The sequence below is a fragment of the Protopterus annectens genome, chromosome 17.part0 (assembly GCF_019279795.1).
Source record: "Protopterus annectens isolate FY-2018-M chromosome 17.part0, PAN1.0, whole genome shotgun sequence".
Lineage (NCBI taxonomy): Eukaryota > Metazoa > Chordata > Ceratodontiformes > Protopteridae > Protopterus > Protopterus annectens.
In genome coordinates, this window is record NC_056751.1 from 141,169,952 (window position 1) to 141,182,829 (window position 12,878).

General features: G+C 41.9%; 1 protein-coding gene across 1 annotated transcript in view; it reads right to left on the bottom strand.

Annotated features, from left to right (window-relative positions):
* Positions 1-1,159: 1,159 nt before the first annotated feature.
* Positions 1,160-12,878, bottom strand: part of PTCH1 (patched 1) — a gene marked incomplete in the record, with an annotated part of 1,119,051 nt that continues 1,107,332 nt past the window's right edge. Inside the window, 1 exon segment of the mRNA XM_044059325.1 lies at positions 1,160-3,573.

The window sequence follows — 12,878 nt, forward strand, 5'->3', positions numbered from 1 at the left end:
ACAACTTTAATGATGGTATTTTTTCTGATTTGCCCATGCATTTTGGAATCATAATGTAAGTTTTTTTTTTTTTTTGCCAAGGATCATGTGGATGATGATGTTAAAAGTGAGGCCATTACTACTGTAGCAGGTGTGCATTTTTGTACACCATTATGTACAACTTCAGCATCTTTTACTGAATTATGCTGTTCTACATTAACTCGTAATCCATGACCCATTTCCCACTTTTAATTATAAGAGCAGTCCAGAAAGAAGTGGTCCTAGTACAGAGTCATGTGGGACATTACTAGTAACCCATATTAAGATAGACAGGTTCTACCTATTTGAATTATTTATAACTTAATTATTGCCTTACGTGGGAAAGCATTGAATACCTTAACAAGGGCAAGATTAGCAGCATTAACTGCCAGCCCTTTTGAAATGCAGATGCTACTTCTTTAAAAAATGCCACAAAATTTATAAGGCAAACCTTTACATGAGCATTAGTGGTTCAGTGTTAGAATTCCAGCCTGCCATGCCGGAAGCCCGGGCTCAATTCTTGCCCAATGCAGCATGATACTTTTAGAAAAGATTGGCATAACGGTTAAGGTCTTCACCTCAGACATACAAAGTTTAAGGCTTGATTCTAGCCTCTGGTTATTAAGCTAATAATAGTCTACAGACTAAAAATCCAGTATTTGCCTATGAACTTTACCTAAAACTAAGAGGAGTAAGTCCACTGTGTACAGCCGTTAACCTAATACATGACCATATTTTCTCCTTGAACATAATTAAAACAAATTAAGCATAGACAAGAAAAAAAATTTAGCCAAAGCCTGTTTTTCGTTGTAGAATCTGAAAAAGAAGATATGTATGTTAGGACACAGCGTGAGTATAGAAATCAGTACTCAAAATGCAGAACATTTACCAATGTATGCAGCTTCTAAAGGACAAACTGCTGCCTCTGGGTGACTTATAAGGACTGATAAAATTTCATTCCCTTTCAGCTGTGGGTAAACTGTTAAAAGGACACAAGTATCCTCTAGTGAGCCATGTGTACCATTTTGTAAAATTCCATCACTGTATACCTTTTGTGGTCAAACAAAATCACAAAGTGCCAAGCTCCTGGCTTCATGCAAAGTAAATCCTCCATCTTACACCAGACAAATACACATACATCTTTTAATTTATAATATTTTTTTTATTTTTGTTAGAAGATCTAGCAGTGTTTGTACATTAATATTTAGAGAACTTGTACAAATTCCACTTTCAAGATGTAAAATGGTAAATGCACCTGATCACAAACTGGAATAAAATTTGTGTTTTTGTAATCTTGTGACTTTTTTTTTATTATTATTTTCTTTTTTAACACTGTTAAATAACCCCCACCCCTGTAGAATTTACACTGAAAGTGTGCAATGCAACCATGCCTCTGTTCCAATGGAATACCATTACATATAAACTCTTTAAAAATATAGTTCTGTCAAAAGACTTGACTACTATATACACTACAAAAATAAATTTTCATATAAATAAATTATATGGCATACATTTATCTTTGTAAATGAAAAGACACAAACCCACTCCTACCAAAAAAAATGGCAGTGTGTGAACCCAGTTTGAATATCTCTTTTTTCCTTTTACATCCTCATACTAAAAAGCTACAATGAGTCTGTAACATAAATGTTATATAATCTTTTCTATTTAACATTAGTAAGCACTTTATACATATAAAGATTCCATTATAAAGTAAAAATGTAACTGGAATAGTGTTTTCAAAAGAAATAAAAAATCCCTGCATTTTTTGTTATAAACTGGCATATGACAAATACTGCAAAAATTCTTATGATACAAAAATATAAATATCACAAAAAAACAAACAAACAAAAATAAAAACACACAGTTGTCAGCCACTGACTTCTCCCTTTGCCAATATGACAAAGAGAGAACTCACCTACACTGTGCAGAAGCAGCAGACAGAAAAGGAAAAAAGCAAGGGAACAGCACACGTTGAGCTGAGTTACAGTCAAGCCCACCCCCCAAAAAAAACTATCAAATGACTGACATACAGATATCTAAGCAACAGCAGAGGGAAGACATTACTACCAATGACATGCTCATCTGTGCACATGGCAGCTGAAGGTACCTTCCAATTAGTGCTGTGCAATTTTGTTGCAAAACTTTTCAGATACTCAGATCAAGTCACTACTACTGCTGTACCAGGAGTTTAGCTCATCATGTCCAGACAAGTCTGCATGCCAGGCAGAAAGCTGATCAAGTAGACACTCCAGAGGTTTAACCCTTAGTGTGCTTAAGACAGTAGCTTATTTAGTAAGACTGGCGGGGGATGAAAAAGAAAGAGAACATGTTAACTTGTTTGCTGCCAAAAACAGAATATTCAGTATCTGAAAACAAGTGCCAAAATACCCAGAAGATGCCCAAGTTAAAATGGACTCAGTCTGGTGAGTTTATATCATAAGTAGCAGCAAATGTGTCAGCATGCAGTGTTAACCTCTTGAGATACAACTAACAGAATAATGTTAATAAAAGCAGGTTGATGTACTTTTTTCCTGATGGTTAAAAAAAGGGTCCAATTTTGTGCAAAGAAACACTATAAACACTTTGCCATGGGGTGGCAAAACACATTACTAAAGGAAGGAAACAAATCAGTTTTGTATGATGCTTCTGCCTAGATGTTTTTACAATAATTAAATTTTGATTATGCAAAAAAGTGATTTTCACATATTTATACAACAAAGTCCTGGCAAAATTTTCTGAATCAATTCTGCCCACCCGTAAATAGAAAAGAGACAGCCCTTTAACTGCTCATTAAGCAAATACAAAATGTAGCTGCACAACTGACATATACATTCCTACCATTCTCAGAAGGTTAACAAACTTGGCAAACAAGGTTGCAGTGTAAAATAAGCGCACCAAGGGTTACTGTACAGTAAAATAAGTACACTACAGTACAAAACAATGAACCATAAGAGCTAAGGCTACATGTCTCTGAGATTAACGTGCTTTTTCCTTCATATCTGCTTATTTTAAAATATCACGCATAGCGTGTTTTAAGTTTAAAAAGTAACAGTTCATACTACCACATGGTTGTGATAAGTAAAATTAAAACATTTTAACAAATTATGTATCTTTACAGAACAATTTCTATTACATAAGCAATATTTGCATAGAATTACACAAGTACATTATACAATATTTAAGCAGCAGTGATGTATGCTGTAAATTATAACTAGATTTAAGCTTAACTGTGGCAAAAATACATACATACATACACAGGTCACTGTACAATATAGGCACACAGCACAACAAACATTGTCTCCACTATTAACAGGAGCTGTGCAACTCCTCAATTTATACTACTTTACATACATTGTACATTTTTACAATACATATGTATACACCTTTTAAATATTTATAAAAATATTTCACAAAATAATACAATAGGTTACAGTAACAGTAAACTGTTCTCCTGATGCAGCATGTGTTTTTCTTAACTTCAATCAGTTCTGTCTTCAAGATTCTAAATGGAGGTGTCTCCCATCTTTGGCCTTCTGTACTTCAGGAATTCACCTCCTGAAAGTTAAAACAAATCGAGCAATTAAAGACAGCATTTACCCCTGAAAGTTAAAACAAACTGAGCAATTAAAGACAGCATTTAAAGGAGAATCGCACCCACAGACTCAAAACACATGCTTATTTTATCATGGTTTGTATTTCCTACATTTTAACACCACTCTGGGACTATTTACAGGTTTTTAAATATTTTTATACGTAATTTCTGAGTCTGACCACATGGGGTCTGGCATCTTGAAGTAATTCTTATTGTTTAGTCTGCCTCTAGCTATCCCATAATGCAGTGCTTATCTGTAAGAAATTACATCACACAGGCCTCTTTCTTCCTAAAGCTCCTGTCACTGCACTGATTTTACATGTATTCACTGCTGTCTTTCAGTCAAGTTTTAAGTAACATTTCACACCATTCAATGACTACTTAAAACACAAACAGTACAAATGCCACAGAACAGACTTTCAAAGTGCTTTTTGTAGCTGCTTCTTTTTAGAATGGCTAACTGCAGTCTTTGGTGAAACCTGAATTGTATTACTTTGATTAATCTCCCATCCCCCTTCACACCTAACTTCCCTAGCTGTCATAGTTTCATAGTTTGGTACTAGGCTATCTGCCCTGGAGCATTTATAAGCCTAGCCATCGTGATGTGGCTTTCGCCACAAAAGTGTGCAGAATAGATTTAGAATACTGTGCCTCTGTCTAGTAGTGACACAGTGAAGACCCCCTTATATAATAGAATTAGTTTACTGTGCCTCTGTCTAGTAGTGACACAGAGATGACCCCTGGGGTAAACCTATGATCTCCCATCCACTCGTCAAGATTTCTCTTGAAGAGAGTCAGTGAGGGGCTTTGCCTAACATGAACTGGGATTCTGTTCCAGAGTATGGGAAGCCTCTGAGTTATGAATCTGTCCCTCCAGCATGTCCTATTCATATTTGTGCTTAGGTTCAAATCTTTAGCTCTCGTAGTTCTGATGGATTTGGATTTTTTGAGGTGGAGCATGTCCATCAATTCCTGATTGGACATGGCCTTGTACATCAGGCACAGATCACCTCTGAGTAGGCGGTATGCTACTGAATAGAGCTGGAGTTTCTTTAGTCTGGCAGCATATGACATATGTTGGAGACCCTTGATCCTCTTGGTGAGGTACTTTTGGGGTCTCTCTAGCTGTTGCAAGTGCCGGGTGAGGTACATATCAAATGGGGCATTGTACTCAATCATGGGCCTGATAAGGGAGGAGTACATGGGCACAATGACCTCCTTTGATCTGGATGTGAATCCCTTCATGATAAGGTGGGCAAGGTAGAAAGTCTTTCTAACCACTTTGGCAACGTGGGTGTCAAATGAGAGGTCACCATCGACTTGGGTCCCCAGGTCTCGGATTACTTTTTCCGTACTCAGTGGGTTACCGCCTATATGATAATTTGTGGGCACTTTGTTTTTCTCAAAGGGGATGACTATACATTTTTTGGCATTTAGTTTAAGGCCATGATTCCAGCACCAGTTGTCCATTTCAGTGAGGCCTTTCTGTAGGATGCATGTGTCAGCTGGTGTATCGACTATGGCGCCTAGTTTGCAGTCATCTGCGAACTTTGTCAGCCACAACCCTCTCATGTTCGCTTTCACATCTGAGAAATAAATGCCTAACAAGAGGGGTCCCAGGACAGAGCCCTGTGGGACACCACTTGTCACTGGCTTTGAGTCTGACATGGCTCCAGCGATTTTGACTTTATGGGTTCGATCCTTTAGCCAGTTTGCCACCCATCTTGTGACATATGGATTTACATTTAAGCTGTTGAGCTTGTCTATGATGCCAGAGTGGGGTATTGTGTCGAAAGCTTTAGCCAAGTCCAGGTAGGCTGTATGGACTGCTTTGCCCTCGTCAATGGCTCTAGTGACTGTTTCGAAAAAGTCAACCAGGTCTAAAAGGCAGGATTCTGCCTTTTACAAAGCCGAACTGGGTGGGATCAAGTGTCTGTAAGTCCCCAATGTCTCTGTTTATTAGTTCCATAATGATTCTTTCCATAGCTTTGCAGACCAGGCTGGTTAAGCTTATGGGGTGGTAGTTACCAGGGTCTGTAGAGGTGCCTCCTTTGTGGAGTGGGACTACTGTTGCTGTACGCCAGTTTTCAGGTACATATCCTGTAGTAAGGCTAAGGTTAAATAGCATTTTTATGTGCGGGTTTAGCTCCTCTTGGAGTTCACGTAGCACGCAACCCGGAATACCGTCAGGTCCCATTGATGCTGTGTTTTTAGCTTTGCTGAGGGCGGTTCTCACCTGAACATCTGAGATGACAGGGAGGTTACATTCAGCTGGGATAAGTATTTCTTCTTTTGGGGGTGAGGGAGGGGAGAAATTTGCACTGAACCTGTCTGCCAGAATGTTGGCAATATCTGTGGGTTCAGTGTATTTTTTGTCATTGTGAACTAACTCTTAACATATCTGAGGGTTTCCGCCCAGGTTTCTAACATAGCTGAAGAAGGCCTTATGGTTATCTTTAGTGTCCACACCGATTTTTCTCTCAAGGTCGGCCTTGGATGTTTTTATGAGAGAACGTAGCTTTCTACTAGTGCTGATCACAGATGCCTTCTCTTTATGGGATTTTGCTCTGTCGTGCAGTAGCTTCCTTCTTTTGTTATATAATTTGTTTATGGCTGGGGTCCACCAGACAGGATGCCTGCCCTTGATGGAGAGGGCCTTAGTTTTATTTGGGATTGCATGATCCATGCATTCTTGGAGATGTCCGTAGAAAGCATTTGTGAAGGATTCTGCATTGTGGGATGTGGTTTCCACTGTCCCAGTGGGCTTAAAGGATACCATCTCAGTTTTAAGAAGTGTAAAGTCGACTTTTGAGAAGTTTTTCACTGTAGTCTTTTGTGTTGGGGGTGGACGTGGGATATGTATATCCAGGGTGATTAGTTTGTGGTCAGATCTCACTAGTGAAGGGTATACTTCCGGTGTGGAGCACTTTGTCCCCATGTTTGTGATGATCAGGTCTAGTATATTATCTCCCCTTGTGAGAGAGATGACTAGCTGTTCCATTGCATTTGAATTTATGAATTCCAGGAACCTTTGGGCTAGGGTGTTTGGGCTAGAATAATGCACCCAGTCTATGTTAGGGTAGTTGAAGTCTCCCAATATGATGGTGTTTGGTGAGACATTCATATCCTCCAATGTCTTCAGGAAGGCTGAGTGGGGTTCCTGAGATTGGGAGGGTGGTCTGTAACATGCTACCAGTTGTACAGCAGTTTTGCCTACGGTTAGTTGCACCTGGATGGTCTCTGATGCTTCATGTGTTGCCACTAACCTGGAGGTGTGGGTGTCCTTGATGAATATGGACACTCCCCCTCCCTTTTTAGTTTGGCCCGAGTTTTGGGGCCGAAAAGCATGATACGAGGTATAGCCTGGTAGCGCTGGGGTGCTCTCAGGAGCCTTGAACCAGGTTTCAGTTACTGCACAGACATTGATGTCCTCCATACTGAGGAGTGCTTCGAGAGCCTGCATCTTGAGATTTAGACTTCTGGCGTTGAGCAGCATTACCCTTAATTTTTTCCATTTTGTTTTCTAAGGAGGTGGGTTTGTCTTTTGAGCCTTGCCTAAAAAGGCACTATGGGGGAGGCAAGAGCCTTAGCCAATATCCGGAAGCCCAGTGGTGACAGATGCAAGCCGTCCCTTGCGAAGCAGCGTGGCTTGTCCAGCATGTCATCCCAAGCAGACAGACATTGGATCCCCCTAGAATGACACCAGTATTTGAGCCAATTATTAAAGCTGGTCATCTTGTCTTTGTATTGTGGCATCATTCTTGGTGAGGGCAAGATGCTGCTCAGGGTCAGGGTCAAACCAGCCTGGGCTACATAATCAGAGAGCTCCTCTATGTCTCTTTTCATGTAGTCCAGGGAGGTACGTCTCGAGTCATTCACGCCGGCATGGACAATGACGGAGTCATATTTGTACTTGCTTTGGAGTGACCTGGGTGCGTGTGTTATGTGGCGGATCCTAGCTCCCGATAAGCAGCTCACCGTTACCCTCTCCTTGTTCAGCCTGGTAAGCGGAAAGTACAGTTTTGTACCTACCATAAATGTAGATGTTCGAAGATCCACATTGCTGCAGTCCTAACACTTGGGTAGTCCGCTGTCCCAGTCGGCCCGAATACCAAAGTATATGGCTGACGTCGGTCAAGGCGCATTAGTCTGACGTCAGGACGTCAGGGTACAAATGCGCATGACCGACGTCATATCCTCAGTCTTTTCTTGCCCCAGATGTCAGAAGACCCTAAAAAGATAAGGCTAAAACCAAAAAACACCACACACTCCTGCACCAAATATATATACAATATATACAAATTTACAAGAGTATAACCTCGCCCACACAATCACCCCTAAACACAGAGGGGAAGGAGGGAGGGTAAATTGGACTGCAGCAATGTGGATCTTCGAACATCTACATTTATGGTAGGTACAAAACTGTACTATGTTCTTCATACCACATTGCTGCAGTCCTAACACTTGGGTAGAATCCCAAAGCAGAGGTAAGGGAGGCTGGCAAATCATAAGGAAGCAGGAGCTGACAACATGCCCTGCAAAACAGCCGTGGCAAAACCAGCCCTAGATTTAGAGTAGAGAGGAAGGTGGTAATGCTTAGAGAAAGTATGCACTGAACTCCAAGTAGCTGCCTCCAAAATATCCTTAGTTGCCACCCCTTAGAAATGCTGTTGAAGTGGCAGTAGCCCTAGTGGAATGAGGCCTAATCCCAGCTGGAATCTCCTTGCCATGATGGGAATAACAAAATGCAATGCAAAACCCAATCCACTTAGAAATAGTTTGTTTTGACACAGGCTTGCCCTGAGAACTCAAAGCAAAAGAAACAAACAACTGCTGAGACTGCCTAAAATCCTTAGTCCTGCTTAAATAATAACGCAACTGCCTGTGTACATCTAAAGTGTGCAAAATCTTTTCCCCCTTATTTTGGGGATCTGCATAAAAGGTAGGCAAATGAATAGTTTGGTTTAAAGCCACACTAGAAACCACTTTAGGCATAAAGGAAGGATTAGTACGTAAAGATACCCTATCCTTATGAAAAATCAGGAAAGGCTCAACCGCCATAAGGGCCTGCAATTCAGACACCCTTCTTGCAGATGTAATGGCTAACAAAAAAGCAGTCTTCCAAGATAAATATTTCAACTCAGCAGTAGCTGCAGGCTCAAAAGGTTGTAGAGTGAGTTTCTCCAACACAAAATTGAGGTCCCAAGCAGGAGTAGGAGCTCTGTGTGGGGGTCTTATATTCTTTGCCCCTCTAAGAAATTGCTTGAACAAAGGATGAGAAAACAATGGTGGGTCACAATCATAGTGAGCTGAAATTGCTGCAGCATGAATCTTAATGGAAGAGAAAGACAAACCTTTGTCCAATAACTCAGTAAGATATTGAAGAGCCACACTCAAATTTGGCTCAGAAACATCCAAATCCTTTGCTGCACACCAAAATAAAAATCTCTTCCATTTTCCTGCGTACACTTTCCTTGTACTAGGTCTTCTGGCTTCCATAATCACATTCAAAACTTGTTGAGGAAGCTGAGACCTGCTATGGTTCAAAACAGAATATGCCAAGCTGTTAGATGAAGAGAGTGAAGCTTGACATTGAGCAGATGCCCATCCTTCTGAGACAATAGGTGTGGAATCAAAGGTAAGGGCCATGGAGGCTTCCTTACCAGACTCCTCAGCAATGGGTACCAGTGCTGCCGAGGCCAATCTGGAGCTATTAAAATCATCCTTGGCTTGTCTTGTCTGACCTTTAGAAGTACCTTTGGGAGGAGAGGCAGAGGTGGAAAGGCATACACATGAAGATTTTTCCAACTGAAAGAAAGAGCATCCACTTTCCAGGCTGTGTGATGAAACCTTTTCATGCAAAACTTTGGCAGCTGGTGGTTCAGTGGAGAAGCGAACAGATCTATGTCTGGAGTTCCCCATGACACTGTCAATGTCTGAAATACATGAAGATCCAGTTTCCACTCGTGGGGATCCATGATTTGCCTGCTTAACACATCTGCTAAGGAGTTCTGTGCTCCTGGCAGAAACCTTGCTTGAAGATTCAGCTGCAAGCTTAACGCAGTCTCCCACAAAATCATTGCTTGCCTGCATAGAGGATAAGAATGTGTTCCCCCTTGTTTGTTGATGTACCACATGACAGTTGTGTTGTCTGTTAGAATCAACACCTGCCCTGGAAGAAGTAAATCCTTGAAAGCCAGTAATGCAAACTGGACTGCTAACATCTCCTTCATGTTGATATGTAGATGCTGCAGTCTGGCAGGCCACTTGTCTTGTATCCACTTTCCATTCAGATGAGCTCCCCAAGCTGTGTCTGAGGCATCTGTCGTTAGAATCTGACTCGCCTCTGGCCGGGTCACAGAGAGTCTCTTGTTTAGGTGACATTCCTGAGCCCACCACAAAAATTCCTTTTGAATGCAAGGTATTATTTGAATGACAGTGTCCAAATCCTGGCAGTGCTGTGTCCATACATTTTGAGATACCACTGTAGCTTCCTCATATGCAGTTTGGCATTGGGAAGTACCAGAATACAAGATGCCATGAACCCTAAGGCTTGAAGGACTGTCCTTGCAGTCAGCCCGGACTGATGAGATAGTTGATGGAAGTAAAGAGAAAGATTCTTTTGTTTGTCCGGGGTTAAAAAGGCCATCTGGGTTGCTGTATTCAGTCTCACACCCAGAAAGCACATGTCTTGAGAGGGTACTAGACTGGACTTTATTTCGTTCACAGAATACCCTAGGCATCTTAGCACTGCTATCACATATTCCAAATGCTGAAGAAGCACGTCCCTTCCTTGAGCCAGAATCAGGCAATCGTCCAAATAAGGATAGATTTGTATTCCTTTTAGCCTGAAGAAAGCTATCACTGGAGCCAGAACCTTTGTGAATACTCTGGGCAGTAGATAAGCCAAAGGGCAATGCAGAGAACTGATAATGAGAATTCCCAGCTCGAAAACGCAGATATTTCCTGCAAATTAGTCTGACAGGAACATGAAGGTAAGCTTCCTTGAGATCCAAAGTTACCATCCAGTGATCTTTGCCCAGCAGAGGTAAAAGCTGTTGTAACGTCAACATTTTGAACTTGGGAATGTCCAGATAAGTGTTGAGGATAGACAGATCCAAAATTGGTCTCCAAGTGTTCCCCTTTTTTGGTACTAGGAACAGGCGAGAATAAAATCCTAGGCCCCTTTCTGGCACAGGAACCGCTGAATGGCCCCTATTTGGAGCAACAGAGAAATTTGCTTGTGAGCCTCTTTCCTTTGTTGAGGAGGAATGTCTGGCATGCCTTTGAAAGGAGGCAAGGTATGGAAATAAAACCTGTAACCGTGGTGAATGATATCCAATACCCATCTGTCTTGTGTAATTAAACTCCAGTTTTCTTTGAAAAGTGCCAACCTTCCTCCCAAAGGTGCTGCCAGACGAGAAGATTCTGGCAGCTGAAAAGGCAGGTCATTGTGTCTGTTTACGAAAGGACTGACCCCTGCCCTCACCAGAAGACTGAGCAGGTGAACTCCCTGTTCTAGGCCTAAAAGAACCTTGAGCTCTGCCTCTACCACGTCTAGACCTACCCCTAGACTGGGAATCATAAGCAGGATATGTCCACCCCTTGGTAGGCCAATTTCTACTAAACTTGAGGCTGAACCTGCAAAAATCTTTAACAGTCTGCATAGACTTAGCCTTGTCTTCCATTTTCTTTAGAACTGCTTCCACAGGCGAACCAAACAACACATCAGATTGTAAAGGAGCATCTAAAATCCTTGTTTTCACATGCTCAGCTAAATTCTGATCCCTCAACCAGGCATGCCTGCGAAGAACCGAACCAGTGGCAGCCACCCTCGAAGAGGCCTGCACAGCATCAAAACCACATTGCAAAGAATGCTTACCCACCTGTTCAGAAACATGAACTAAATCCTGCAACTCTTTACACTCAATACCTTCCGCCAAAGCATCTACCTTAGACTTTAATTGTGAAAGGAGATAATTTTGGTATTTTAACATGTGAAACTGGCAATTCAAAGCTCTCATGGCCAAAGTGGAAGAAGTATACACTTTCTTTCCCCATCTATCCAAAGCCCTAGCCTCTTTATCTGGAGGAACAGGATTTTTAACCACAGAAGCCTTAACACCTTTAGGCCCCTGTGAAACAGTTTCTGGGTCTGCCCTAGGACTCTTAAAAGATACTTATGAGCTTCAGGCACCCTATAATATCTATCCGGTTTAACTGGAGCAGGAGGCAAAGAGTCAGGGTTCAGAGAAGCCTCTGCAAAACATCCTCTACCACATCTAGAACAGGAGGTATAGCTAAAGGCCTATGCTGGGGTAGAAACAAAATTCCCTAAGCCTTTTCCTGGAATCAGAGAAATCCTGACCTTCCCATTTAAAATGTTCCCTCATGGAATGAAGAGTCTCTGAAAATGAAAAATCCTCAGGAGGAGAAGCAGAAGGAGTAGAATCATCTACATCAGAATCAGAGTAAGGGAATACTCCTGCAAGTCTTCAGCCGAAGACTCAGAAGCATCCGAACACTGCTCAAAACTCCCAAGCTCAGGTTCCACCCTAGGCCTCTTATCAGGAGGGGGCATAGAACCTCTAATCATTGTAATCAAATCTTCTGCCATCTTAAGCATATGCTTCTTAGGTACAGACCCTGAAGAACTAGGGGTAACTCCTGAAACAAAACCTGGCCTGCCCCTGGGAGAAGCCTTGGAAACAGCAGGTGAGGGCCTAACCACCTTAGGAAGGGAGGGAAGAACAGCTACCTGAGAAGCCCCTTCCGCCTGGCCTACCTCCTGAGAGGTCACATCTTGCAATAATAAAGTCTCTCCCTGGGATTCCAAAGAAATTTCTGGCTGAACCCCTGGCTCCACCGAGCCCTCTAAAGAACCGACGTCCGGGACGGACGGTTCTTCCAGCCTAGGCTTTGCTGTTTTGTCCTTGCGCTTTTTGACGAAGCGGGCGTCGGAGCATCCGACGGCATTTTATAATTACACCGCTTCCCAAAAACTAACCTGGCACAATCTAATCTTCTCTTTATAGTGCGTTTGTTAAATCTAGCACAAGAGCGACAGCCAACAACGTCGTGCTCAGGCCCTAAGCAAGGTATACACAAGGTATGGTAATCCCTATGAGGTTATCTGTTTCCCACAAGAAATACAGTTATTCACTTTTTCTGACATCCGGTAAAATACTGAGGCAAGAAAAAACCAAAATAATCCCCAACGGGGTACTTAGCCAACTTGGATTCGGTCTGAAACTCCGACTTCTGAAAA